Source organism: Calliphora vicina, chromosome 5, assembly GCF_958450345.1.
Source record: "Calliphora vicina chromosome 5, idCalVici1.1, whole genome shotgun sequence".
NCBI lineage: Eukaryota > Metazoa > Arthropoda > Insecta > Diptera > Calliphoridae > Calliphora > Calliphora vicina.
Genome location: NC_088784.1, coordinates 103,586,172 through 103,612,373, shown reverse-complemented (window position 1 = coordinate 103,612,373; position 26,202 = coordinate 103,586,172). Strand labels below are relative to the sequence as shown.

General features: G+C 27.7%; 1 protein-coding gene across 2 annotated transcripts in view; it reads right to left on the bottom strand.

Moving 5' to 3' along the window:
- The window catches only part of LOC135962060 (uncharacterized), a 586,654-nt gene that overhangs the window by 116,339 nt on the left and 444,113 nt on the right, over positions 1-26,202 (bottom strand). The window contains exon 1 of one of the 2 annotated variants that reach the window (XM_065513794.1): positions 1,598-1,711. The exons of the other annotated variant lie outside the window; for it this stretch is intronic. The gene's annotated coding sequence lies outside the window, so the exon portion shown is untranslated. Of the gene's footprint in view, positions 1-1,597; positions 1,712-26,202 lie in introns of those variants that run through there. 2 annotated transcript variants of the gene reach the window in all.

The window sequence follows — 26,202 nt, the reverse complement described above, 5'->3', positions numbered from 1 at the left end:
AATCAAGGAAAAATGTAATTAATAAATCAATCATTGAACTATCAAATAAAATTAAATGTTAATTTGTGATTGAAACTCTAGAAAGAAACTTTTTGCCAAATAGATTAACTCCACTTTTATTAAAAGATTATATATGAGAAAAATAAAAAATTAATTAAAAATGTTTTCAAAACGTCAATTGTTTGAATTACTTGCATAAGTTATGTTAATTTAAAGTTGAAAATTTAAAAAAAAAAATCTTAAAAATACAGCTGCAATTAAAATTATAACAATTCATACAACTCTCTAGCAACTATCAGCGTGTGTTAAAATACTTTATCCATATTTAATAACACAGTGAAAAAAGCATGACCTTGTGTATACAGTATAGGTTCAAAGCCTATAATCAGTTGGGCAAATTCGATGACCAATTTTTTTTAATGAGCCTCCAAAAATTCTTAAAGTTTTTTTTTCAGTTTTTTTTAAACATTTTACTGTGCGACAAATGAAGATTTTAGGAAAAATACACGGACTCGAGAGTAGAGACTCGATTGTAATACTAACGGGAAGTATTACTCAAAAGATTTTCTATAGAAAATACTGTTATACATTCGATACTGTTATAATCAAGATTTTCTATAGAAAATATTGTTATACACAAAATTTACAGTAGCAATCTAACCGGAAACCAAAAATAGTTTGATACAGTTACTCCCGAGACTGTATCAAACAAACTATTTTCGGGTCCATATATTTGACAAATAAAAAACAAGTAAGAAAGTATGATCGGTCAAACCCGACCATATAATACCCTACACTAAGTAAAAGAGCAAAAAAAATTTCTTTTAAAATTTAAATAATTTATATTTTTGAGTGATTTTCGGAAGTGGGCCTTATATGGGGGCTATGACCAATTATGGACCGATCACTATGAAATTAGGTCGTTTGATTTATGTCTATATTAAAGTTAACTATGTTGAATTTTGTGTGTATACCAACATTATTAAGCGATTTATGTACGTTAAAGTGATTTTCGGAAGCGGGTCTATGTGGCAGCTATGACTAATTATGGACCGATCGTAACAAAATTTGGTGACATGAATTTTGTGTATATAAAACTTATTTGGAGCGGAATTTGTGGAGATACATATATAAATTAAACATTTATGACCGATAAAGTCCAATTTCGGGAGGACATTTGTATGGGGGCTAGGTGAAATAATGGACCGATTTCAGCCAGTTTCAATAGGCTTGGTTCTTGAGCCGATAAAAGAATATGTACCAAATTTCATCGAAATATCTTCAAAATTTCGACTCAGAAAGTGATTCTAAGTCGATCGGTATACTTCAAGGTGGGTGTTAGACTAATATTTTTGGGCGTTACAGACATCTGCACAAACGCATTATACCCACCCCACTATGGTGGTGTAGGGTATAATAAAAGGTAGGCATATTTTACATCGAAAGAAAGATTTGTGCCTAAATTTTGATGGAGTATGGATTTTCTTAAAATGGTTTAGAAATTAACTTTTGTTTCAATATTTTATTTTATTTTTTGATATTTAAATAAATTAAGCTTAATTTTGTATTCTATGATCTATATTTGTATTAAACTTACCTTTTTATTGTTGTTATTTAATTAGTTTTATAAAAATTATTGATTTTTTGTTAAATCTCTGAAGATTTTAATTTTATTATGAAATAATCCAGATTATGGGTGTTTTTTTGCAGGCTGTATAAAATATAAAACAAATTTAATGTTTTTATTATTACGATTATTAAATTAAATAACATATTAAAGAATTTTCAATATTTTGTTTAAGTTTAGAAAAATTTTATGTTTTGTTTTTGGTTTAAATATCATTCCAAGAGTATTTTTGTAATTTTTTTCCACAAAACTTTACAATGTTAAATATTCTGTTTATCATAAAGGTTATTTTTTGTTTTATTTAAACGAAATTAATTTAAAATCTGGAATTAAGATCAAAAATTGTTATAAGAAGACTGAAAGTACTTAACAAATTAAGCAATTTAACTTATTTGAGAAATATATAGAGAAAAATAATTGAATCCAATAAAAATTTGTTAATCATAAGGTATTACTGATTAAGAAACTCAGTAACGATAAACAATTTGTTGGAAAAAGTGAAATAGCCGATTATTTCGAGTCTTAACTGCGAAAATATCTTAAGTGAATAACAACAAACTTTTTAGTAGAAACCTTTTTGTGATTGTTTATATCTTTTAATTAAATGTAAACATATGAAATTCGAACCTATGAAATTTCTACCGATTATATAAACGATCCTAAATTATCGATTTGAGTTAATAAATGAATAGGGAATATATTGTTGGTTAAGATATTTTAGCTGTTAAGGCTCGATTTTATAGAAATAAAGTCAAAAAAAATCGACAATACATTAATACAGAACACGTAATAATATTCTTTAAGTTCTAACAAACAACTTTTTGCTGATAAAAGGCGAACAATCGATTACTTTATCCCAAAACAGTAAAAAAGACGACTAAAACTGAAAAATTTTGAAAAAGGATTATTTTTCAAAATTTTTTAAAAATTTATTTTTCTCATCAATATATGTATCTAGCAAACATATATTTTTTATGTTCAAATAGGAGCCGAAAAAATCGAATTTAAGAAAAAGAAAAACTCCAAAAGTTCAAAAATTTTTAAAATCAAAACTTCGAAAGATTTGCTTTAAAAAAAAAATCAAAAAGTCTACTTTTTGCTTCAACTCTAGTAAGTGATAGTTTTTTTATTGAAACATTTTCCATAAAAAATACATCGAAAATTGTTCTATGGCGTTCAAGAATGAATTTTCTGTAGAACACTTTCAAAAACTTTACTACCGCAGCAAAGGTTCGAAAGTATTAGATTTTCAAAATCAAAATAAATTTTATCTCTTAATCAATGTGTTAATGAATTCATTATGAATTAATTCATAGGCTTAATTCCTTTGTACTTTAAATGTATTGAATTCATTCTTTATAGAATTAATTTCTTATTGAATCATTCAGATTTTGTGGAATTCAAATCCATTACAAAATAGCTTGAAAAATGTATTTAATGATTAGATTTAAATACAAATCTATTACTAAAATACTTAAGTCCATTTCCTTCAATTCATTTTGTAAATTATTGAAACCAACACAAAAATAAAACTTAATAAAGGAATGATTCGTTTGAAGCGATCATTGGCCGAAAAACGCCTAGAATATGCGGCCAGACATTAAACCATAATATTCTATTATGACAACGCTATACGCAGAGAAAAAATATAATTGGGCATGGTTACTGTAACCATTTAAATAGTGTTACACGATTTTTAACAATATTATAGTCACAGTAACCATTTACATGATTGTGGTAACCATAATATGGTTAATTTTATGATTCACATGATTGTATCAACCATATATATGGTTACAGTAAACAAATATATGTTTGTGGCAACCATATTTATGATGAATAATTTTATCATAATATGTTGTTCTCAGATTATGATAAGCCTTAAGCCGAGAGCAACATAATATGATAAGTCCTTCATCATATAAATGGTTGTCACAAACATATATTTGTTTACTGTAACCATATATATGGTTCATACAAACATGTGATTCATAAATCAACCATATTATGGTTACCACAATCATGTAAATAGTTACTGTGACTATAATATTGTTAAAAATCTTGTAACACTATTTAAATGGTTACAGTAAACATGCCCAATTATATTTTATCTCTGCGTGTAGGTGACATGTTGCAATACCTGTTAAAAACTATTTAGAAATATGTGGTTGGGGAGATTTGCCTCTCCCGCCTTATAGTTCAGACCTTGATCCATCCAACTTCTATTTGTTTCGATTGATTCAGAATGCTCTCTCTGGGATACTCTTCACTTTGGAACAGAGTATACGACATTGGATTGATTCTCTCTTGGCCTCAAAAGATGGGCAGTTCTTTTGGCTCGGAATCCATATGTTGCCAGAAAGATGGGAGAAGGACATAGCTAATAATATTCAATACTTTGAATAAATTTATATTATACAAATGTTTCAAAATAAAAGCTTAAAATTTGAAAAAAAAATCACGCTTTTTGAAGTCAAACACCCCATAATTAAAAATAGAGTTTGAAAATAAAGGTATTTCTCACATTGAGAATAAATTCCCGTTTTTGTTGAGAAGACTATTCAAAATTCCAAAAATTTAATAAATAAAAACTTTTGAATAAAGCTAAATAATTAGCTGTTGGGATTGGATTGAATGGCTGACATTTTTTTAATTCCGAATTAAGATTTTAGTGAATTAAGCTCACATTTAATTAATTAATTCGAAGCTCTGCACGGATGTTTTTAGACCCCATTAACACGAAGCCTTGTTATGTGTAAACTAATAGTTATACTGTCGGTTAAAATAAACTGTCTGTTTAACTATTAGTTAACACATAACCAGAGTTCGTTAATGGGAATAAAAGTTATTTAAATTTGAAGCTTAAAATCTAAAAACAGTTTTTTTAATAAAATGGAAAAAGTTTAAAGAGTGACTATTTGAATTAACTATTTAATCTTTTTATACTGTTTCCATTACTTGGAATCAGTTTAGTAATGACTGTCTCAAATACACACATGAAATATGGCAATGTTAGTTAAGTATATCTTACTCATAAGATTGTGCTCAGTAGAAAATCAAACAATTTTTGATCATTATTCCAGATTGAGAAATTATTTTAGGAAATTTTATTAGAGTGTTTTAATTTCATTTGGTGGCACTGTAATATTTATTATTTATTTATTTATTATTTATTTTTATTTGAAAATGTAGTTAAAGTTTTTTTTTTAATTTTTGTTATTTTTCTTTTTTTATTTTATAACTTTTGCAGACTAAATTTTCTAGTACAATTATAGCAAAACTGTAGTTTAACTATTTGTTAACTTTTGTTTATTTTCCCAAAAACGTTTTTTGTTTATTTTTTAAAGGCCGTTTAGTTTTTACTTTTTATTCACATAAAGTTTACGAAAACAAATTAATTTCACTTTTTTTTATATTGCTATTGTGAGCACAAAAGAAAAATTGCAATGATTTTGTGATTATGTTTGCAACAGCAGCAGCAGCAAAAGTAACAGTAACAGGGGCTCAGACTCACAGCAGGTAACGGGTTTTTCTTGGGAAAATTTAATTTTAAAAGTATTAAACATTAAATTTAAACGTTTTTTATATAAAATCGTAATCACAATATATAAAATACTTTTTTTAAATCACTAAATTTGTTTTTGATTGTTTAACTTTTTTAAATAACTTTTTATATTTAAATATTTGTTTAGGTTATGTAATTTGTTGTTCAAATTATAAAGCTTACTTTTGTTGTTATTTTTTATATTTTTTTTTTAATTTATTTTGTTAATTCATTTAACGTTTACTAATTATTTTTTTTGAAATTTTGTTGTTACTGATTTACAAATTCATTTTATGTTTCATTAAAAACTTTTAGCTATTTTATTTGATTTTATTTAATTTATGAATTTTTAGAGAATTTGTCACTTATCACCACTTCGAAATTTCTTTTACTACCCAAACGCACTCAATGACTTACGCGACTCAACTAAATTCATGGCTTAAACCCATTTAGCCGCTCACCGTTGTTTCTTAGCCACTTTGCTTACCTCTTTTTGACGCTTTTCGTCTGTTGTTGTTGTGAGTATTTCAGGCTTGTCTTTTCTTCGATCGTTCGTTTGTCTTTTTAGTCATATTTTTCTTTGAAGTGGTTGTTGCTGCACAGAGCGTGTGTGTGTGTTAACTTGTCTACGTGCTCTTAAGTGTTGGTATTTGGTTTGTTGTTTTTTTTTTGGCCGTTCGTTTAACTGTCTTGCCTGGCTGGCTGGCTGGTTGACTGCCTGGCCGCCTGTTTGTTATACCGTTGTTGGTAGGTGTCTTAGTCTAGTATAATTTTTGTTATTATTTTTTTTGCTAAAAGATTTCTTTTTTGTTATTGTTGTTGTTTGTATTACTTTGGGCCTGCCTAAAAGCTGTTTTAAAAAAGCTTTTTTAAGCTGGTTTTTGTAAAACAAATTTTGCTCTTTAATATTTAAATTTAAGAGCTATTTGTTTATTTAAATTAGTTATTAATATCATTATAATACTCTCTTTTTGCTCTAAAATTACAGACATTTGTTAAAAATTATAACAAAACTTTATTTTGTCATTATATTGTACAAATGATCGTGAGTTTGTGTCTGTTATTAATATATTAACTTGTTTATTATTAAAACATGTTTTAAACTACATATTTATTTATTTTTATGCAATGAAACTAATAATTAAGAATTTCTCTGCAAATCAAACTTGAAATGTGTGAAATTAACAAACATTTTTTTGCTTGCCAATGAATGACCCTGAACAATCATCATTATGGAAATTCGTTAAATAATTTAATGTGAATAAAACTTTTATTTTTATATCGTTGCATTCTTGCGATTCATTCAATACTTTCAATAATTTTCAGTATTTCATGCAACAGGTGAAATTTAGATTATTTTTAGGCTCAGAATGAGGATAAAGTCCATAGAAAATATTCATTCTAAGAGTATTATCTATAGATATTTTCACATAAAAAATATATTTTTGCTTCAATTTGTTATTATAACTCCGAAACTACTGAGCCGATTAAAACGCAATGTATATGTAAAAATTTGTACAAAGCATGGGGAAAATGTTTTCAAAATTCAATCAATCGAAAGAAGAACATTAACTACTCAATTTTATATATATCAAACAAAAATTTTAAATTTTGTGAAAATGAGCGAATTCATTTAATTGTAAATAAATTCGAAAATAATCAATCGATTTTTATCTTCGATATCTCATTTTGTTCCTATTATACGAGGCTTTGCGACAAAGTAATAAACCTGAACAAGTTCTGCCATTTTCGATTTTTCATGAGTTTTTTAACCACCAAAATTTGCTATTTTCACGTAATAAATATATTTGTTGCTTCAATTTGTTATTATAACTCCGAATTTACTGAGCCGATTAAAACGCAATATATAAACAGATTAAAGGTTATGTAAATTTAAACTTTTCTAAGTTTACTTCAATAATATCGGACTAACCCTTTTTGAGTTATCATAAATTATGTGGAGAAACATCAAAAAAAAATTCACAATTTTTGAGAAAAAAAATTTTAAAAAAATTGAAAAATTTTACCATTTTTGTATTTAGGTTACCATGATGCATCAAATATATATAGTGGTTAGTGAAGCCTTTTTTTGCTGTTGACGTCTTTTGTATATTATTGGTAATTTAGTTGTCTAATTAACAAACAAAATTGTGTCCATTCGATCCAAAAGTACTGTCAATATTTTTAAAAAAGCGGACCAAGTTATGGCAAAATTTAAAATTTTAAATTTCGAAATGCCTATAAATAGGAAATTATAAAAGATAAATAGCACACGCAAGCATGTTTTTCGAAATTATAAAAATCTTTAAAATTGGATGGGAAACAAAAAAATTTTACGTGTTTAAAATTTCACATGTCGAAATTAGCCTACTTTGAGCCTACATAGCGCCGCCCCTGCAGCACTTGTAGGGCCCATTTTAATAACATAAACACAAATACTCCTTGGTTTGGACCTTGGATTGGACCAGCGGTCTAGAAATTCTAGATTTATTTACAAAAAATTTTAATTCTGCCCCACTGAGCAACACTCGGCCACAAGTTGCAGTGGTAGGGAAGTTTCACCCGACTTTAGTATAGACTATCGTCTAGTCTATAGAGTAAACCCTTGTTTTTATACCCTTCACCTTCGTGAGAAGGGTATATATAAGTTTGTCATTCCGTTTGTAATTTCTACATTTTTCATTTTCGACCCTATAAAGTATATATATTCTGGATCCTTATAGATAGCGGAGTCGATTAAGCCATGTCCGTCTGTCTGTTGAAATCAATTTTCTGAAGACCCCAGATATCTTCGGGATCCAAATCTTCAATAATTCTGTCAGACATGCTTTCGAGAAGTTTGCTATTTAAAATCAGCAAAATCGGTCCATAAATAACGGAGATATGAGCAAAAAACCGGGACAACCTCGATTTTTGACCTATTTTTGATCTATATATGGATTACTAAGTCATTAATATAGACAATATGGATATCTAAGGATAGATATTTCAAATTCCATTGCAACGATGTAGATAAGGCTATAGTAAGTTGGACCTACAATGGGTCAAAATCGGGAAAAATATTTTTTAACCCGAATTTTTTTTTCATCAAAACATTTTTTTTCCAAAAAAAAAAAAATTTAAAAACTAAAAAAAAAAATTTTTAAAAAATTTGGAAAAAATCTTTTTTTAAAAAAATTAAAAAACAATTTCAAAAACAATTTTTTGAAAAACAATTTCAAAAAAAAATTAAATTTTGTTTACCTAAAAATATTTAAAAAAATTTATTTTAAAGTATAATTTGGTGAAGGGTATATAAGATTCGGCACAGCCGAATATAGCTCTCTTACTTGTTTTTGTAGAAAAAGGTATTTTCTTTCAAAAATCTTCAATATAATACTATTTTCTTTTAAAAATTCTATATTGCTATGCTAATATGAATTAATATGAAAAAATTTTCCAATTTTAGTTATCTGAGGTGGAAACAAGTACATGCTATTTGAATTTAATTTCCCATTCCTGGTGTCTTCCCGATTTTGCAAAAAAATAAATGAAATTTTATATCTTATATATTGTATTACGTATTTATTTTAATTACTTGCCTTATTAATGAACCTCTAGTCTTTTTAATTACTTTTAATTAATTTACGCAATCTCTTATAAGTTTCCTTTAAGGCAATGACCACTGTGCAATTTAAGGTAAATCCAACAAGCAGACTTTATGTTACATAAATCGATTTGATTTTATAACAATCCCACAGCACAAATTTATAAAATAGACAGACACCAAAATATTTGTCTTCATTATGATTTACAAAGAAAATTTTCCCCTTTTTATTTTAAATGAGTTTGGCAGAGGTGCAGTTGCATTTCACCAGTAAATTGTCACTGTTTTAGCCAGTAAGTGAGTGAATGAATGCATTAAATATGAGTCTGCATGACAACTGTATTGTGCCATTTAGTGTGTGTTTCATGTCTATGAGAATTATTTATTGGGTCAATAGTATGGAAATGTGTTCGTTCAATCACTCAATTGTCTGTCTGGTCATGGGAAAATAAGTTTCAATGAGAATGTTTCTTTTTTTAGAAATTACTTAGTGTTAACATTTTAAATTGATATTAAAACGTATTGAGTTGTCAAATTGCCAGATATTTTTGTGCAGACTGATATGTGTGAATGATCATCCATTCTTATAAAGTTTTAAGGTTTTAACCACTGAAAAAATGTACAAATTTGTCAAAGGGGCAAGGTTTTGGAACTTCGGAAGAGTAAATAAAGGCTTCTTATATAAGTATTTGATACTGTTGAAAACATTATGACTTGAGGATTGATATTTTAGTAAAATTAAATAATTTTATAAAATTTTGGGACTTCATTTACCTTAAAAACTAAAAAAATATAATATGGTGATTTTCCACGAATAAAAATATAAAATTTGACTTAATGTAAAATTTTAACAGTTAAAGATATCATAACAAAATTTGGAACCAATATAGACTCAAATGTCTTTAAATCAATGGCATTAGAATTTTTGTCATTTTTTATTTTCAAATACCGAAATTCCTAAAACGGGGAAAATGTGTTCCAAAAACTGAGTTTTTTTCAGAAAAGTTGCTACTGTGACGTTATTTACCGTATGATAATAAAAACACTTAGTAAATATTTAAGAAATATAAGGGGTTATACAAATATGTAGCATTTTCGTGGTTCCGTGCTTTGCCTTTTTATAATGTTTTACTCAAACCGAATTTTTTTTTTAAAAATTGGCCAAGTTTGGTGATATGTCCGCATACGTGAGACAAATTTTTCTTTATACGCTTTTGCATTATGTTGTCTTTCAGAATCATATCAAAATTCTATATAGTCCTGAAGAAAATTTTTTTCTACAAAAGAAAAAAGATATGGGCTTTTTTTTGGGGAAAAAACGTAAAAAATACGGAAATTTTTCCAACATTGGATGGGTATAACTTTTTATAGGGAACAGATAACTGTTAGATTTCGACCCTCCGTAAGCCCGCCATATCTAAAAAACCATAAAAAGATCGAGCAAAATTTAAAAAAATAAATCAATAAACCTGAATATCTCTTCAACTAACAGAGATAACCTATACTTGTAACTGTATTTTTTGTTGACCTTCTCAAGGACTATTTATATTTAAAATTTCCGATCATTGGATCATAAATGGATTTTTGGCTTTTTTTTTGGGAAATTTGAGACCCGAGGTGACCAATTTTGAGGGGCTATGCACTGGCCCCCATTATCGCTAGGAAGCTAAGCAACAGTAAATCAACTCGAAATCACCTCAGCTCTAACCATGTGAAATTTCGTAACAATATCAATAATAGTTCCCGAGATACCGAATTATTTCCAAAAAAAAAACTTTTCTAAACCACTGCACAGTGCCACACTCGATTTTTTGATTTTTTGAAAAGTTTGAATTAAAATATAAATGAAATCATCATAAATTAAAAATTTCAGCAGCTCATAATTTATAGGACCCTTTTTCTCCAACCAAGTACAGAAAATTGCCTTAGCGCCATGGATATTTGGCTTTGATGTCGCAAGTAATGATAAATATAATAATAAATAAACTTAAATATATTTTAAACTGTACGAGGTAACTTAGTGAAATAAACAGGAATTTACCTAACCAATGATGGATAACACAGGGCAACAAAATTTTACAGGCTTTTTAAACCACTACACAATTTTGATGTATTGTGGTTCCAGTAGTACAAATATGGTCCAAATTTTAAGTTCTATGGAGAAGTTTTTTTTTTTAAAATGTTTAAGTAAAATTTTGAATTTTTTAGACGTTTTTCCGCAAGTAAAGTTAGAAAAATTAAAATTTACATAAACTTTAATAAGTTTTTATATTTCGTTTTATTCGGCTCAGTAGTTTTGGAGTTATAATAACAAATTGAAGCAAAAAATATATTTTTTTGTTTTAAAAAAATCATGAAAAATCGAAAGCAGAAGAAATTGTTCAGATTTATAATATAATAGCAGAAAAATGAGAAATCGATCATAAAAATCGAGGGGTTATTTTCGAATTTATTTACAACTAGCTGACCCGACAGACGTTGTCCTGTCCTAGTTAAAAAAATGCTTGTGTTCGATTTGTGAATTTGTGAGAAGCGGTTTGAAATGGGTAAAAATAGTAAAAAAGAAAAAAACGTATTATTGAATGATAATTTTTATTCATATAGGACATAGAATAAAATATACATAGAAGCGCAACGGAGAGACAAAGAACCTAAGTTTGTTGTCAAAAACCTAAGTCTTGCAACAACAGAATACATGTAAATCAATGTACATATTTTGAGTTTTTATATAAGTAATCGAATTTTGGTCTGAAAAATGTGTGATCACAGATCGAGCTCCTTTTCTTGATTAAACGCTTATTGGCCAGGTTATTATGGATTTAAGCTATTGTGAGTTTTTATATAAGTAATCGAATTTTGCTCTGAAATATGATTGATTACAGACCGATGTATTTTGCAGATGTATTTTAACGCTCCAGGCGTCCTGCGATTTTAGATATATCGAAAAAAGTGGGTGTGGTCAGTTTTTCATTCCCTAAAAACCTAAGTTGGGCTATGAACAACATTTAAAAAAAAAATTGTCTAAATCGGTCCGGCCGTTCTCTACTTATGCAATTACCAACGAAAGACATTTGATTTTTATTTATTTACAATTAAGTGAATTCGCTCATTTTCACAAAATTTTAGTTTTTTTGTTTGATATACATAAAATTGAGTAGTTAATGTTCTTCTTTCGATTGATTGTATTTTGAAAACATTTTCCCCATGCTATGTACAAATTTTCACATATATATTGTGTTTCAATCGGCTCAGTAGTTTCGAAGTTGTAATAACAAATTGAAGCAAAAAGTATATATTTTATACGTGAAAATAAATAATTTTTTTGTTTAAAAAAATCATGAAAAATCGAAAACCGAAGAAGTTGTTCAGATTTATTACTTTATCTCAAAAAAATGAGATATAGATCATAACAATCGATGGATTCTTTTCGAATTTATTCACTATTAATTGTATTTTTTACAAGCGTGTACTTTGAATGGAAATTTTACATGTGTCTTGTTTTTGTTACAATAAAATTTAATTTGTTACAATAACAAAACACATGTAAAATTTCCACTCAAAGTATAAATCTGAACAATTTCTGCATTTTTGATTTTTGATGAGATTTTTTAAAACAAAACAAGTAAGAGAGCTATATTCGGCTGTGTAGAATCTTTAACCCTTCACGAAATTATACGTCAAAATAAAAATTTTAAATATTTTTAGGTAAACAAAATTTATTTTTTTTGCAGTTTTTAAATTTTTTGGAAAAAAAAATTTTCAAATTGTTTTCTTAAATTTTTTTTTAAATTTTAAAATTTAAAATTTTTTTTTTATTTTTTCAATTTGATTTAATATTTAGCGAAAAAAACTTTTGGTGAAAAAAAAAAATCGGGTTAAAAAATATTTTTCCGATTTTGACCCATTGTAGGTCCAACTTACTATGGTTTTATATACGCCATTGCAAAGGTCTTTGAAATATCTATCATTAGATATCCATATTGTCTTTATTAATGACTTTGTAATCCAGATATAGGTCAAAAATCGAGTGTCCTGGTTTTTTCCTCATATTTCAGCCATTTGTGGACCGATTTTGCTGATTTTAAATAGCAAACTTCTCGAAAGCATGTCTGACAGAATTGTTGAAGATTTGGATCCCGAAGATATCTGGGGTCTTCAGAAAATTGATTTCAACTAACAGACTGACAGACAGACAAACGGACATGGCTTAATCGACTCTGCTATCTATAAGGATCCAGAATATATATACTTTATAGGGTCGGAAATGAAAAATGTAGAAATTACAAACGGAATGACAAAGGTGAAGGGTATAAAAATTTGCTATTTTCACGTAAAAAATATATTTTTTGCATTAATTTCTTATTTTAACTCCGAATCTACTCCGAAATCTGAACTTTTCTAAGTTTATTTTAATAACATCGGACTAACTCTTTTTTGAGTTATTATCAAAGTTATCATTAACCGGTTCTTTAAGAATGACAAAACTGAAATCGTTTTTTTTTTAAAAACACAATTTTCGGTTAAGCCGGAAACCGGTTTTTTGGCCACTCTAGTAAAGCTCCTCTACGATACATCATTTTGCAATCGGAGCAGTAGTTTAGAAGATACAGATTTATTACCATTTTTTTGCGATCGACACCACTGTACATTAGTTCCCAACAAACCATATTTCTCAAATATGCATATTTTGATGAAGACAAATCTGTTATTGCCAGAAGAGATCATTAAGAAAAATGGGTGTTACTTCTTTTTATCAAATTACTCTATATGTAGTTCATATATGTAACTTTGTAAAACTTTTCCATCATTATCAAAATATCAAATTATTTTATTGGATTGACTATTACTTCAAACGCCCTTTGCCTCTTATCATCTTATCTAAAATTTAAGTTGAAACAAATTATAATGGCTGTAGTAGCCAAATTAAATTGCTCTAAATAACTAATGTCCATTACATATAAATAGCCAATCAACCTTTACTTTGTTTAACAAATTTTTGTTTCCATTATTACTAAATATGTATAAATTACACAATATCACATTTTTATATTGCATTTTGCTGTAAAATTATTTAATGTGGTTTTTTATACATAAAACCAAATAATTTGTTTATTGAGGGTCACTTAATGTGGTTGTAGTTAGTTAATTTACTGGTAGTTAATATTGAAAAAAATTATTTAACAATAACAAAAAATGTAAAGAAAAAGCAACAAGAAAAAACACAAAAATTTCATTTAAAATTCCTCTCATTTATGATGGGGCAAAAATTTAGCCTATGGTCAGCTTAGATATTTTCAACACCTTTTTAATGACATGATTATAGACTAAAAGCCTAAATAGTTTAAGTTTAGATTTAGTTATCATTAATTTTCTCAAAGTAAATGATAGTTTTTGAAAACTGTATTACAATTTAGTTTAAACAAATTAAAAGTAATTTTTGAATTTTTAACCAATATTGTGTTTAAGTATGTGTCATTTATTATTGTTCAATTAAATATTTCTAAACATATTTAGCCATAAATCAACAATTTAACAAACATATTGAAGCATGGCTGTCTGTATAAAAACAAAAGACTTGTGACACGATCACTATTGATTAAAAATAACAAACACACTTTTGCAAATGTTGATAAAGTAAATATTTTTCTTTTTAATTATTAGTTGATTGCTGGCCACTTCAATTAAACTTGTAGATAGTTCTATGAAACGACAACAAAAAAATATTAGCAAACAAAACTTCAATCACACTTTTTTCAACACTTATTCAACCTATACCCAGCTAACAATAGATTCTTATATATTAATACATAGTTATATAAAATTTAGTTTAATACAAATTGAAATATTAAAATAGTTTGCTGGGATTTTTTATTTATTTTATAAGACAATTTCACACGTTTTGGAATGTTTTTATTATATTGTACCTGTACTTTTTATGTACTTAAACATATTATTGATGATTTCTTATTTATTTGCAAAGTATTTGCTTTTTTAATATTCTGTTTTTTGTAAAAGAATTCTAAGTAATTCTAAATTCTACGATATTCCCTTTTTAGCCTTAATGTACTTTAATTAGGGGGAGCAATGATATAAAATATAACACAGAGGCATCTCAAAACTGATTAAAGATTTAAATTTGCCGCCATATGTGAAGTAAAAAAAACATTTTGACAGCTGACAGTTTAAAATACAATACCTCAGCTGTTTTAAAAGTTGCAATTGGAAACCTTATGTATTACTTCGTATTGCAAGTTCGCTGGGACTGCTAAAATGCTAGTTTTCGCACTACATTTCGCCAGCGTATTCAGTAACAAACAATAGTCAGATATTCGCCTTAAGTTTGAAATTACCCTGCAGTTCATTGAACTAATTCCGACACGTCGAATTAGTTAACCACTGAGAACTACTACTAGTGAATTTTCAAACCATTCGCAACGTTATTGACTGGTGAATTTAACATGGAGATGTCATTACAGGTGGCCATTGAAACATTTCTGCACTTGACTTTTGAATTCAACAGTACTAATACTGCAGCTTTTGAGAAAAAACAAGTAAGAGAGCTATATTCGGCTGTGCCGAATTTTATATACCCTTCACCAAAATATACTTTAAAATAAAAATTTTAAATATTTTTTGGTAAACAAAATTTAATTTTTTTTCCAGTTGTTTTTTCGAAATTGTTTTTTTTTAATTTTAAAAATTTTTTTTTTAGTTTTTAAATTTTTTTTTTTTAATATTTAGTGAAAAAAATTTTGGTGAAAAAAAAATTCGGGTTAAAAAATATTTTTTCCGATTTTGACCCATTGTAGGTCCAACTTACTATGGTCTTATATACGTCGTTGCACAGGTCTTTGAAATATCTATCATTAGATATCCATTTTGTCTATATTAATGATTTAGTAATCCAGATATGGGTCAAAAATAGGTCAAAAATCGAGGTTGTCCTGGTTTTTTCGTTATATCTCAGCCATTTGTGGACCGATTTTCTCGATTTTAAATAGCAACTGAGCCGGAAGAATTTCGGAGATATTAATGTATCATTAGTGTATGTAAGTTATTCCCTTGCTCATAAACTCATAAACTCTAGTTTTATAGTGAAATGCGCTTATCACTATGCCACACAGCATTTATTTCTACTGCTATTTATTTGTTACTAGTTGACCGCCCCGGCTTCGCCCGGTAGCATTTACTAATGTTAGTTCTTCAAGTTTCTCCAACCCTGTTCTTATTTATTTGCAAATAAAATATCTAAATTTGTACTGCATACTTTAGGGAGCTTATTTATTATAGTTGACTGGACTCCAAAAAAATATTTCCGAGTTTTACCCGGAATTTTTGAATTTTTTTTTCTCTACAAACCATCTCCTGAAAATTTCGAATCGAATAAAAAAAAATGAACTGCATGTGAGTCTTCTCTCAATTTTTGCATTTTCCGCAGCATCAGTGAATACCAGAATACCAACGACCACATTCAGCATTAAATTTGGCCTTTGAAAAATTATTTTTTTCTTTTTTTCTCAAATGCTGGAGTGCCAATCGGCCACCTACAATGACATCCCCATGTTAAATTCACCAGTCAATAATGTTGCTAGTGGCATCGAAAGTTATCGGTTTTATATTCGATCTAGAATTAAATTCTTTATTGATAAAACAAGCAATTACATTGGATTTAATTTTGTCGATTTCAAAACCGATTCCGTCCATTATTGGATTCTATGACAACCCCGTAAATTCCATTTTTGACAAAATTTTGTAATTTTTCAAACTCATTTCAAAATTTAGACTTGATTGAGTTATTGCCAAATAATGTTTTTAGAAAAAATATTTCGACATTTGTTGCCGAAGAAATTTGCGAAAAATAAAATAAAGTCATGGTATAAAACGACAATTTCAAACTGTAAGAGATAACTTAGTGAAATAAACAACAATTTCCTTATCCTCCCACTTGTTTTATAATAAAGTTTATTCATTGAACTTTGTACAAGTTTTCCTAACCAGAGGCGGTTGATTTTGACACCATGTGTCTCAACTTGTATTCTAACAGGGTGGCACACATTTTATTTTGTTAAAGCCTATATTCTTCTTATTTTTAAATCCAACCATTAGATTCGAATATTCAGATTTATTAACACTTTTTTCGGAGAGAAAATCGCATGTTCAATATTTTTACAAGTAAGAGTGCCGAATCTTGTATACCCACCATCAATATCTGATATAGATGTTAGATGGGGGGTAGGGTCAATTATGGACCGATTCTCAAAAAAATAGGTGGAAAGATTTAGTTTTATTTAAAACTGGTTTATGGCCAATATTAAATTGTATAAGACAATTATGAATGTTAAGTCATTTTCTGAGGGGGACCATGTATGGGGACAGTAAGTTTCAGAGTACTTGGAACTAAATTGCCGCCTAATAAATACATTTATGACTGTTCAACCTGTATGCCAAGGGCACCTTTGTATTGGAGCTAGGTGAAGTCATGGACCGCATTTCCCATTTTCAATATCAAATAAACCAAATAGTATTTGTGGATAATTTCAGCCTAACGTGTTTTCAGACAAACGGACGAATATGATCCGTCCTCTTATGAGGACCCAGAATATACATATATACTCTTTGCATCTACGACCAATATTTCGTATAAAACTAACCAAAATTAAACTTTTTCGTAAGTAAATTTGTGAAACTACAAATTAACCCTTGGCTTGTCAGAATCGTGGTTGTTTCAATTATAATATATAAATTCTAGAACTTTAAGAAAAATTCCAACCAAGTTGATTAGATTGACCATACACATATTTGAAATATTTCTGTCATTTTAAACTTGTTTCTATAACAGAGATATTGTAATAAAAAACAGTTTCTTGCTCATGATTTAATTACATTTTTATGTAAATTTCCATAACAAACTATAATTTATGTGCGAGTTTAATGCAATACAAATATTTATGGATAATTTTAATTAAAAAAAAAAATGAAACCAATATCAACCACAACAAACTGCCCACACTTTTGCTTTAAATTCATTAATGTTTAATACCAGTTACTTTTTAATTTAATATATTGTTTTAATCGTACATATTTATTTTGTTTTATTTTTGCCACTTTATCCCCAAAAAAAAGATCAACTTAAACTCATTAGCTTTAAGCCAATACTTTGACCTTCAAAAAGGTCTTTAGAATTATGATGATCAAGAGAGATGGCAACAGAACGAAATTTAAAAAACAAAATAAACAAGTTGAAATAAACAGTTATTTTTGCAAAATACTGAATACAAAATCAATAACTCAAATACGAAAGTAGAAAAAAAGATGACAAGAGTTTGTTGAAACTGGTCAGAGGAGGGAATATAAAAATAACAAAACATTTTTGTTTCAAATGATGGTAAAAGAAATTATTCCACAAGCAAATTAAAAATAATATTGCAATAGAGTTACCAGTTTTTAGCAAAAATAAAATATAAATATTATTCTAAGACTTACTTATATTTTTTCAAGCTCTCAATTATGCACATAAACTAATTTTATAATTTAAATTTTCTTTTCAGGAATAACAACTTTGCGAAATTTAATAATTCTGTAAAATATTTCTCCAAATGATAGTTCTTCAGTGTTTTGCTGCTGCTTGATCCATTATCTGTGGTTGAAAAAAAGTTCAGTTCCAACAAAAATTATGGGTGTTAATAATTTTAAATTCGTCCCAAAATTGTGTATGAATACAATGATGATTGAGTGAACATAAGTACTTATTTAATTGATTAATAATAAAGTGTTAAAAAATTATTAAAAATGACTGACTGCTTTAGAATCTTTTTTAAATAAAAATAAATAAATATTCAAATTTGAGAAAAAATCATGGTTTTTTATTTTTATTGAAATTAGTTTTTCAATGTATGAAAATTATTAATTAGTGATGTTTCAGAAATCATTTGTGGTGTGTGATTGATTGATTCCTTTATTTTATTTACACAGTCCCATCTATGATGTTTTTTTAATTTTTTCTTAAATTTTTCTGCAACTTAAAAATTTCAATGAAATACCAGGCTCCCAGAACATCAGAAAAAGTAGCAAGGCTGTTTTTTAAATTTTTTTGGTGAAAAAAATTACTGCATATGTTTAGGCTGATAAAAGTATTTGACTCAGCCTGTGGCCTAAAAAATTGTACAGGGTGCTTCAATTACTATTCAGCCATTGCGCCTTAAAGTATGTGTAGAATTACTGATTTTAAAGGACACTAGAACAAAGAATAAAGTAAAGCAAAGTGTTTTTTTTATCAAATATAGACCGCCCAGGAAAAACGGTATTAGTTCCACAACTAGTTTCAAAAAGTTGTTTCGGATGTAATAAATGTTCAGTCTAGAATTAATTCTAATGTATAGAAATGTTTTAGAATCAAAATAGCGTTCCATAGAACTGGTTCAAGAAATAAGTGCGACGTCACTAGTTCCAAGGACGTCATTAAAGAATCGGAATCAGGTACTGATTATAGTTCTAACAGAACTAGTTATTTTAGAACAATTTCTAAAAATTTTACTGGGCGGTTATATTTTAATTGTTTATTTATAACATGGTTATATCTATTTTTATTTTAAAGATAATTTAGCTTTTTTGAATAGTATTTTTTTATTTAAATAAAATAACAATTCTGCATACTTTTTAGAAATAAAATATATGATTAATGGAGAAACTTGTACCTTTCCCTTGCATAAGTGTTTCCTTTTTAAATAAGCGCTGGATATTTCCAAACAGAGATCGTCTGAAAAAATAAACAAAAATATATATGTAGCTTTAAATTTCTGTTTAAAAAAGATTTCAATGTTTAATGATATTTAAATTTATTGATAAAGTTTATTTAAATTTAGTTGTGGAACCACCTTTAGTTTCCAGTTTATGTACGAGTTAGGTTGGTTGCATTTCATCATAATAAATTTTTTTTGGAAATTAAATTTTTTTATTCTTTTCGCTCAAAGCCTTCTTATGTTCAATTTAAGATTCCGATTTCATTTAGTAAATTCAATGAGGGATTACAAATCTAGACTATTATAGTCAGATTTATTCATTAAACAGATTGACAAACACATTTCCAAATACATATTTTGCTTTTTCTTATTATTTCTTAAATTATTTTAAAGAATGGGGTCAATTGTCCCTTTTTGGTTACAATGAAACTGTCTGATAGCTGGTCCGAAGTAGTCAATGCATTGGATTCACATACCAGTTACATAGAGTTACTTACCTTCTTAGCTACCTAACTGGTTACTTCATCAGCTAAATAATTAGTTATTTTAACATGTATGGGTGCTAATTGAACTCAAATAGTCAGTTGAAAAAACATCCCTAGACAGTCCATTAACAGATTGTTTGTAAAGAACCTTCCTCCGACAACTCTCCAATAGATTACTTTTTTTGGGTAAAATAACTACTTTATAAATTGCAGTACAAAATAAATGTTTAAAGTGACTACACTCTATGTTACTTAGAGGCACTTAAGTGACAATTGGGTTTACACAAGGTTAAATGGGTTGTCAGTATACGTAAGCAAAAAGAAAATAAACTGTATGAGAATTATATCAACATAATTTGTATAAAATCTGTTTGTACGACTACACTCTTGATTACTTAGAGACATTAAAGTGCCAATTGACTTCACGTTAGATTACCTGGGATGCATAAAGTAACCAATTGACTTTTGTCTGAACTACAAATATCACATACATGTCAAACGATCCAAAATATATAAATTGCATTAAGTGATAAATTGCTGTCTATAAGGGATACATTGACGACCACTTGCTTAACTGCTGAATCCAATGAATGTCTACTTTTTATTTCGCCTTTTCGCTCTAGTTTCTATTAATATCGACGATTTATATTATTGCCTTCGAATTTTTGTTTTTAATTTTGTGGTATAATGGAGTAAATGTTAATACATTTGTGAATTTGTTTGTTGGCAATTTTGTTCTTTATTTATAAATAAAAAAAATAACACATTTTGACTGCATGCATGCTGCGATGATGTAATTGCCGTTAAATTAATAATTAAGTGTTTGAGTTAGAATTTAGAATTAAACTAATAAATATTAAAGTTATATGGTTTGTTTTAATTAATACAAATATACAGATTAATAACAAGTAAGAGTGTTATATTCGGTATACATACTTAAGACAAGGGCCACAACTTTGCCTCAGAGAGTAAATCAAAATTCCGAACTGTTTGCCGGTACTGGTGTCCGTATATGGTTATATTTCCAAGACTTAGAAAATTACACACAGTGTTATTAAACGATCCTCACAAGAGTTGGTAGAAAGATTTGGGTTCATACTTTAGAAAATTTTGCAATTAAATATCAGCAAATTCGGTCTGTAAATGGCGGCGTTATGAGCAAAAATCAAAATGTGAATTAGAAAGTTATACCGTGCCCTGCTAAGAATGGAACAGTTTGATTAGTTTTGGAAAATTTCCTGAAAGTAAGTAATAATTTGCCATTGTCATGTTAAAAATTGATAATTTCATGCAAAACCAATATTGTGTTTATAAATAGAATAGCTAGAATAAATAAAACTGCCTTTGGTGTTTAAATAAAAAAAGTATTCATAAACAAATTAAGCCTTAACGCTGGTGTTAATGATATGTTAGTTTATAATAATTCTAAATTCAAATTAAGAAATTTTTGCTAAGGCATAATTCCTCAATAAAGTAAAAAAAACAAACTAAAACAACAAACGTGTCGATTTTTTTGCGATACGTTCAAATGTCAACTTCATTTATCATAATCAGCCCCAACAGTTGGCCACTGGCCATCATTAGGCTACAAAACGGAATTAGATTAAATTATTAACACTTGCAAAGTTCTTTTAACAGCGAATAACAAAATTCGCCAAAAAAAAAATGTTCGAGTTCAATGATTTATAATTTTGTTTTTTTTTTTCTACACACATTAATGCCTAAACAAAAATATTAACAAATCATCATGGTTTACATAAAAAAATATTAAAAAAAATAAACAATATTTTGTTAACAACCTAAAGAAAACAATAAAATTTAATTATTAACAAAAATAAACAAAAAAAAAAAAAATCAAAAACATTGGAAAATAAACATACACCTTCATAAAAATTGCTTGGCTTTTCAGAATTAATCAATGTCAATTTTTGTTGGTAAAAACTTAAATAAATAGGTTTTATAGAAAATAATGCTAGTAATAAACCCACAAAAACACTACATACAAACATTTTTAGATATTGATTTTTAAATATAAAATAGAGGGGAGGTCTTAATATGTCAACGTATTGAAAAAGTATAAAGTTACAATTGTTTAGATATCACTACAAATCAATCAACATTAATATTAGGGTGGCCTAATATTAAGTTTCTTTAAATGATGTATATAGTCATTGGACGGACTTCGACGGTCTTTTTATTGGCAAGCTTTATAACATTCTTAGAAAAAAAATATCAGTATATTTGAGACCCATGTTTAAAGGACTATAACAGGAAAATGGAGAGGGCCATAAATATAAGATATACACTTAATTAAAGCCTATATCAATGTTTATCTATGTTTTGAAGTATGAATTTCTATATGGTAAAACAATTGAAATATATCTAATTTAGTAAAGCAGTAAAATATAAAAAAAATAACGAAAATATGATTCAAAATTTGTTGAACTTCTGGCGCTTCTATCGTGAAAACGAAATGTCCAATTGAAAAACCCATTTGTATTGGACGAGAGCAGATTGTCAGCTTCCGAAAAAACTTAGTTTTTCCAAATTCTGAAGATACCGATTTTCATAATTTTGTCCACCTAGATTTTGATTTGGAACCACAGTGTACCGGTTACATAGACACAGTTACCTTACTAGCTACCTAACTGGTTACTTGGTCAGCTACAAGCGGAAGCTAATTGACCTCAAATAGTTGACAGTCTAATAACAAGTTGATGATCTAACAAATCTCCAATACATTACTTCTGGTGGGTAAAATAACTACTTTCTAAAGTGCAGTACAAAATAAACGTTTAAAGTCACTACACTATAGGTTACTTAGAGACACTAAAGTAACAATTGATTTCACGCTACAATACTTGGGATGTCAATATACTTAAGCAAAACGAAAACAAACTATCTGAGAATTATATCAGCACAATTTGTTAAAATCAGTTTCTATGAATTACTCATGAAACGTTTAAAGTGATTACACTCTAGATTACTTAGATACACTTAAGTGACAACTGACCTCACGCTAGAAATACAAGGTAATCAATTGACTTATTTCCAAAAATATATAAATTGGAGTCAGCCAAGTGATCAGACATTAGTGACAATTACTGTATATAAGGGATTGTTCTAAGTAATCTAAAAACCAAATACTGAAATTTTGAAAAGTTTAAGTGGGATATCATTTAGAAATTGCACATTTTATTTAAAGTTTATAGTTTTGAGCCAAATATTCTCAAAACACTTTAAAATAAAATTTAATTTTTTTTTAAATTCATTTTAAAAATGTTTTTTAAAATTTTTTTAAATTAATTTTTTAATTTTATTTTTTTTTTTAATATTAATGAAAAAAAATTTTTGGTGAAAAAAAATATTTTTCCCGATTTTGACCCATTGTAGGTCCAACTTACTATATATAGCCTTATATAAATCGTTGCAATGGTTTTTGAAATATCTATCATTGGATATCCATATTGTCTATATTAATGACTTAGTAAATCAAAAATAGGCCAAAAATCGAGGTTATCCCGGTATTTTCCTTATATCTCTGGCATTTATGGACCGATTTAGTCGGTTTTAAATAATTGATGTATGAATCATGTATGTAAGTTATTTGGGGGCTACGGAAAGTTGATTTCAACATACAGACGGACAGACGGACATGGCTATATCGACTTCGCTATCTATAACGATCCAGAATATATACAGTAGCCCAAGAAAGTCTACATACAGGAAAAATTATTATGTTACTTTAATTTAAAGCAGTTTTTTAGTTTTTTTTATGAGATATGGCGATTTTAGCAAAAAAAGAAATAATCAAATAACGCCCAAAAGTTCACCGTTATTAGAGTTACTGATTCTGAGTCAAATAACGAAAAATTCATTTTCGATGACGCCTACTTTTGGGTGGGCTGGGCTATTAAGTTTCATAATATTTTGAACATTAAAACCCAAAAAACCAAAAAAAACTTCGATATTTGACTCAGAATCAAAAATTTTAATAACGGTGAAATTTTGGACGTGATAGGAAATGTTTCTAAACCGGACTTAAGTGATGTTGTTTTAATTTTTTTTACGTGTGAATTTATTTTTTTAACAAATATATTTCAATACTTTTAACTTACAAATACAGCTTTCGACGAAAGAAACTTATTTTGAATTCCTGACTTTATTGGGCTACTGTACATATACTTTCTGGCGTTGCAAATGAAAAATGTAGAAATTACAAACGGAATGACAAACTTATATATAAACGATATAATTGCCGTATAATGCATTAAACACATTCAAGACAACAGGCTACACGACTACACTGCTGGTTGCAGTTGCAGTCGTGTGGCAGCTACTGAATTATTTTAAAGACGACAGCTACAATGTAATAAAAAATAACCGTACAAAATTCCAAAGTAATTAAGATTGAAACAATTATTTTAAGTAAAAATATACATATGGTTATAATTAATTATGTACCTGTTATAAATTTATTTCAATATGGTTATCAGAAACTTCTCTTAATTAAGTAAAAGAAATATATTTTTTTTAAGCACTAATTTGATTTGCATTTTTTATTATATTAGCAACACTATTTCTGTTTTGTAGTTAACAAAAATAGAAATTAGCCTAATTCGGCTACATCGGCATGAGTGGTCGTGTGGCCGTGTAGCTGTGCTGTCGTCAAAATAATCGTCTTCATATAAACATGTACATTTTATTTTTGACATATTGAAGTTGGTAGCCTGCTGTCTTGAATGTGTTTAATGCATAATAATTAATATCGTGATCAAAATTTAACGATGATCACAAACATGTTTTATATGAACCTAAATCATTCTATCAACTTTTGTGAGGATCGGTCCATAATTAACCCATATATGTTTAAGAATCTATGGATAAAAAAAATACAAAAAACTTTAAAAAAGTGCAAAATAACGACCACCCTAATGTATACTTATGGACACAGTTTGATGTCTGAAAATAAGCCAAGAATTAGACATCAACAAATTATAAGAATGTGTTCATGTGATCGATCTCAATTAGCGATGCTCGAACTAATTTCAATAGCAATTTGATATTGTTATCAATACATCGAATACCTTTTTGTACGATCTACATATAAAATACACATACTTACAGTCAGCTCAATGCTCTATAAAATAGAAACGATTTAATAAAATTATTTTGCTTGTATCTGCCAGTGATTTGTTAGACTCCGTCAAATAAACGGATCAATTTTTTAATTTAATTAAAAAAAAAAACTAAAAAATAAACAAACAACAAATTTAATTTTCAATGATGATCAGGCACAATTTCTGACATTATCGTTATAACAATTTAATGTAGCACAAATCAAAAGAAAAAAATCTTATATTCGCATAAATTTTATTGCTGGAGTTTGAAGGTTAAAAGCTTAAGGCTTCTTTTGTTCAATATACAAGTACAAATCATACTGGTATTATAGAGTAGGTTTTATCTTTTAACTTAAACTGATTTTTAAATAATTTTATTAAAAATAAATGTTACACTTGCAACTACTATTTATGATAGTTATTGATGGTGATTATTTTAATAATAGAGATTAAAAAACAATATGAGGGTTTTTTTGCAAGTTCATAGATTTAAATATAAATCTTTTAATTTATAAAATAGTAGTAACCATATTTGTTAGGTAGTCAAAGCAATAATTAAAGATTTAATAATGATAAACATCTTCTACATAAAGAGTGAGTCAAAAATACTTAAACTTGTATTAAGTTAAATAAAACTTAAACCGTTCAATATAACAATTCTCAAAAATATGTAAATTTATTCAAATATTGTAAAAATTCATTAAACATTACTCGGTATTTATAAATTTATACACTTTTTCCGGAAATCCTGCCGTTAAAGATTTTATAGTTTCTTCCGTTACCTTTTTAGGTAAAATTGATCATGTCCTGGGATGCAATTCCTGTGTTCTTTTAATTATTTTTTAATAAGAGACCAATACTTTTCCACATGCCGAAGTTCTGGACAGTTCTGGACATTACACAACAAAATCGAAAAAAATGTTAAAGGATTTTTAAACTACAGTGCCTTGGCCTCGATTATCCGTGATTCTATTATCCGGCAACATCATATATCCGTGAAAGAAAAAGAAATACATTTTGGATCGATTTTTTGCATCGATTAACTGCAATTACCTCAATTATCCGGGATTATAAGCAACATTTCTTTCGATTATTTTTAAA